This window comes from Lolium perenne, chromosome 3, assembly GCF_019359855.2.
Source record: "Lolium perenne isolate Kyuss_39 chromosome 3, Kyuss_2.0, whole genome shotgun sequence".
Taxonomy (NCBI): Eukaryota; Viridiplantae; Streptophyta; class Magnoliopsida; order Poales; family Poaceae; genus Lolium; species Lolium perenne.
This window is the reverse complement of record NC_067246.2, coordinates 11224246-11229762: the sequence shown is the minus strand read 5'-3', so window position 1 is coordinate 11229762 and position 5517 is coordinate 11224246. Positions and strand designations below refer to the sequence as shown.

The 5517-nt window shown below is 45.3% G+C and overlaps 1 long non-coding RNA gene across 1 annotated transcript; it reads right to left on the bottom strand.

Moving 5' to 3' along the window:
• Window positions 1-706: 706 nt before the first annotated feature.
• On the bottom strand, window positions 707-3208 carry LOC127325810 (uncharacterized). Its single transcript, XR_007867380.2, has 4 exons — window positions 3065-3208; window positions 1303-1336; window positions 1132-1209; window positions 707-920 (listed from the first exon to the last, which is right to left on the bottom strand). It is a non-coding gene; the product is annotated as an uncharacterized lncRNA (long non-coding RNA).
• Window positions 3209-5517: the final 2309 nt, after the last annotated feature.

Here is a 5517-nt window from a genome sequence, read left to right as displayed (position 1 = left end):
GTGGGAAGTTGCCACATGTTTTCCCGTCGCAGCACTCACTTGTCTCTACAATTTGGTTTGTGGAGATAGCTTGTCGCAACATGCATCCGTGTCGTGGCGTTTGCCAGTTTGTGGCGATAGACATTTGTGGCAATAACCTATGCCAATGACCTACGTTTCGTGGCGCATTCTCTTTCGTGGCAATAGCGAGCCGTGGCGATAACCTATTGCTACATCTACTGGTTTGTAGCATTAGCCATTTTGCCACGGATCGCTACGCTCGTGGTATTAACTTATGGCGACAAACATTCCATTTGAGGCGATAAAAAGGTATGGCAACGGTAATTTTTATGTGGCGGGAAGCTAATGCGACAAAGTGAACTTTTCGTGGAGATAGTCTATTTCAACAAAATTCACCGTTGTGGCATTAAATACTAATTGCGGCGGCAGAAATATCTGTAGCAACAAGCTACTACCACTATTTGAAGTTTTTGTGGCCATACTCTATTTCAACAAAGTTTTATTCCGTGGCGCCAAATAGTTATCACAACATGCAAAAAAAAATGTGGTAACAATTTATTGCAACAATATAAACTGCTTCGTTGCTACATCCTAGCGCAACAAAGCATGTATTCGTGGCGACTAGGATTTGACGCAACACTATATTTTCCGTGGTGCTAACCTAAGGCAACAAAAAGTGAATTGCAGCAATAGCTTATCGCAACCATAAAAAAAATACAGCCACTGAATTACAAAATTCAAATCCATAGGTATAATATGTACGTCCATACAAATCATGATTCTCATAGGAAATATCCATCAAATGCAACTCAAGTAAAATGTGGCCAGAGTTTGAGTCCATTGCTACCATGGTGGTTGAAATCTCTAAAATATATGCGTTTTCCCAATACTTCAACCCTGTCCAGCTAATTCTTTGGGTCCTGCAATCAAAAAAATGAAGAAAAAAATTAGCCAACTGAATTAGAGCAAGTATCATCCTGTAGTTACGCACGGTAGTGGCGAGCATGGAATGGCCATTCATCCTGTACAATATTTAGCAATATTGAAGATTTAGCAATTTAACCCATACAAGGATTTTATGCATTATGGCAAATGCTAGGGACAGCTTAAGTGAGATAAAAAAAACATTACCAGATCTGGGTTGTCCATGCTTGTTTATGTATTCTTTTATACTTTCTGTCCTTGTAAAAACAATAGAGCCTTTCCTTACTGCACAAAAAAAATCAAGGGACATAGCATTAACAAACCATGTTTGATTTGTACAATTCAGATAGGTGATCAAGAAGTAAAGATGTTGTGTACCAGCAGTATCCTCCATTGAATTCATCCTTGTGCCCTTGAGTATGTAAGATTAGAATTTGAGTCAGATTCAGCAAAAAAACACAAAACTTAAGCGGACATACTTCAACCCTTCAATATCTTGGAAACAATCTTTTAAAATGTCTTATATCATTGCTTGTGCTTAATACGCAGCCAGTTGAGTTTTTAGAATAAAAGGATGCAAGAATGAGTATGATAGTATTTCTGTCCAACAAAATATTGGACAAGCTGAATGGATCACAATTTGTTTCCACCGGAGGTACCACAAAGAACATAACACGTTAGGTGTTCTTAGATTCCGCTACTAAAATTCAGTTTTTGCTAAACAGAGGGCTGATGATATTCTGTAAGAATAAGAAGACACAGAGTGTCAAAACTTTCAACAGTACATATCAGCCCTAACAATCGACACAATGTTCAACTATAATTGAATAGTTTTGAAGTCCAAGCTTAATCTGATAGGGAAAAAAAAGACAAAAGGACATATAGCACGAAAATGTATTAAAAAGAAATCTAGTTTTAACTCTGGAAAACCTACAGGCAGATCACCAACGAAAGCATATCCGTATCCTACTTTATCATTCTTGCTAATCTTACTCAATAGACAGCAGCATTTTGGCAAGTGGATTGCATATATTGGATTGCTCCCATGAGTAATGTTGTGACGCAATGAACACAACGAGGTCCCAGATCACACAGTTTAAGATGATACGTTCTATCAATTCCTCATTCAGTTCCATCACCCATCTTGATCCCCATCTTATTTTTCTCTGTCGACTTTCATGTATATACCTTAGTTGGCTAGCTAGATTATCACCTAATTGTGTTTTTTCTTCGTATTTATAGCGTTGATTCCTTCTGGTGGATCCTATGGACATCTATGAATCCGCTTGGTACTGTTTGTACAATGGCATCACTTGCGGAAAAAACAACCTGAAAATATTGGGTATGTTCTCTACGATTCTCTTCAACATTTCCATCCAAAAGATTACACACTATAATATTGACTATATGCCTAGAGAATATTTAGTGCATAATCATGATCGCAAGTGTACTTTTGCAGATTATACTTTCAAAATCAAACCAAATATCTGATAGGAACAATTGTAGGACTAGAATCCAATAAGTGAGTTTGTTTTCCCTCCAATATAGAAAGTTGTTTGGCCACTATTGTATCGAAAGGACACGAATTTATAATCGAAGCAGGTTGAAACTCAAAGTAGTCATATATTGTGCAATCCATTAGGCTCAAAGTTCATATATACTCTGTGCATAGCTGGGATTCAGAAGTAAACTTCCTATCTTGATGATCTTATTTTTTTCATGCTTTTGCGATCAGCCATTCCTTGAAGATTATGGCTCTATTATCTTGTAGCTGATCTTGTTTTAATTTATCTTTACATGTAAACAGAAGCAGCGACGGGCGAAGTGTGAAACTGCCCGCGCTACTGCCTACTGAAGAAGTGCCACGCCGGGTCGCCGGCGCTCCGGCCAGTTGCCAACCTCCCGCACCACCTTCTCACTCGGCCCACACCCAATAGGTCAAGACCACACAGCTCAACTCCCATTCCCCTTTCTTGATGCAGCTAAATCTAGCAGATGTGGTGAGATGAATTGCAAAAGAACTAATGTAAATCTATCAGATACGTGATGCGGCTGTACGATGGGACGAAGCGCGCGGCACGGCGGCACTCGCCGATGTGGTTCTACGATGGGAGGGGATTGGGAGATTGGGAGAAATAACCTGAGATATTCTCTGTGCGGGCGTGCTTCTATGTGTTGACGCCGCGATGACACCGTGAGCACGGACGAAGACCAGAGCTCAGATCCAATCGCCACCGTGATGGTGCCGTGATTTGGTTTAGAGTACAAATCGGGAGTAGGTATGGGTGCGTTTACGGGAAGGTTAAATAGGCTATTTTTTGGTGGGAACAAAATATTTGGATGGAGAATAATTGGACGTTTAGGCGGGAGGTTAATTTTTTTGGCACAAACTATATTATTAACGCTAATTAGGTGGTGGGAAAGTAATTCTTTTGGAGGGAATGTTTACAACAATGAAATAAATTAGAAAACATATTTGAGAGCAATATGAAATATATATGCTGCTAAAAATAATATTTCAGAGCGTTATGAATTGAGAAAAACGATTCGCTCGGTCCGGGTCGTCCCCCGCGGGTGACGACCGGGGCGAAACCTAGCTGCCCGCGCCGCCCTCGGAAGTATAGGCGGCAGCCCTAGAAGGTGGACTGCACGTGTCGCTCTACGGCGGGCAACGTGTTGGTGGTGGTGGTCTCACTCTTTGGTCATGGGGACGGCGAGGAGCGGACGGTGGGAGATCATGGTGTTGGCGACTCCTCGGTCGCGTAGTCCCGATTCAACTCGGTCACGTGTCCAGGATCATGTGTTTCTTCATGTACACTTAGGTTAGCAAAACAAGTTTTGAACTAGAATTTTAGAAATCATTTGAAAAACCAAGCAGAAGGTTCATGGCTCCGAAGCCCTTTCATCCGCCTCAGCGACCTTCTTTGCCTCAGCGGTCTTCGCCGATTCTGCGTCCGCAGATTTCTTGGGCGCGGCCGGCCTGGTCCATTCGGCGTCCGTGGACGTCTTGGCCTCGGCCGCCTTCACCGCCTCTGCTCTGCGGCCTTCTTGGCTTAGGCCACTTTCGTCGCCGCCGCTCCCCGTGTGGGTGCGGGCTTCTTCAGCACCTTCTCCTTGGCCCTGTCGAAATAATTCGTCCATGTTACTCGAGTCGCTCGGAACTATTTGGAAGTAAAGAGGCCGGAGAAACTTACTTGACGACCGGGACGGTCTTCACGCCAGGATGGACGCGCTCAGTCGCCTTGAGAACGTCGCCTTCGGCCTCTGGAGACTGACGTGCGTCTCTAGAGGGGTCATCTGATGGGCCCACTTGGCCCGTTGTTCGTCTAGAGCTTCAAGAGGTCCCTTCCCCTTCGGGGGGAGGGAAGTCGCCTCCTCTTCTTCGTCCTCCGTGCCCTCCTCGCGCGATGGCTGCGAGGAAGACGTCGCTCCCCTCTTCGTTCCGCGGGTGCGACCTGCTAACTCTTTTCCAGTCACCTCATAGTCCGACTACGTGACCTTGTCATCGTCGTCCTCCTCCGCGGCGACTTCCCCGTCATCTTCCCTCAGCTCTTACGACTCTTGTCCAGGAAGGGGGGAGATGGTCCTCCACGCATTAAGCAAGGATCAATTACTTGATCTTCTAAAAAGGTCCTAAGATGATATTCTTTGCAATGACATACTAAAAGCAATGTTAAAGCAATGTTAAGGAAATCGGTAATCGTTAACTGTTCGGTCAGCATGGGAGTAGCGATTAATCAGAATTTGAACGATTAACTGTTTTGGGCTGGCTCATTTTATTCCGTAGGGGTTTCTTTGGATCTTTGTTGTTTCCTTCGCCTGTGTCGGTTTTCGGTTTTTTTCTTTTTTCTCTTTCTTTCGGTTTTTAAATAAAATTTAAATCCGAGCAAATTTGAAATTCGAGCAAATTTCAAATTTAAGCAAATTTGAAATTCGTGCAAATTTTAAGGTTGAGTTGAGGAAGAAGACCGCACACCCTCTTTACATAGGCCGGAGGAAGACGACGGCCGCGGGACGCATGACATCACCATTATTGTATTGGCGGAGGTGGGCGACAATCGCTCGGCAGGCGAGGCATCGCCATTAACGTGGCACAGACTGCCGAAGCGACGCCTCGACGCCACTCACTAGCGCGCTTGAGAAGACGCATCGACGCAGGATCGCTGCCAGGCGGGCCCGATGAAACATCCACGAGACGCGAGCGTACACTTTGCGCGTCCGCAGAGACACATCCGACACGCATATTTGTGCCAGGTTTGCGTCGTCGCGGACAGTCCGGTCACTTTGCTTAACCGGACCTAGATTTTGTTACCAAAAGGGCCAGGGGCTGACCCGCTAAAAATTAGGTCCAACGTGGATCTAACCCTTTCGTCCCTAGGGTAGAACCGCCCCTCTCCACAGCGACACAGGTCACAGGGAGGCGCACGCCTCTGCGCCGCGGAGGCAACGCGCCGGTACCGGAATAAGCTCGTCGACGTAGAGCAAACCGCCTCACCCTGCGGCCTCCCGCATCCTCCTTTCGCACCTGTTTGCAAGTCATCCAGCCGCCGCAACGGGGCAAACCGCCGGCCGCCGAACGCCGCGATGCTGCGT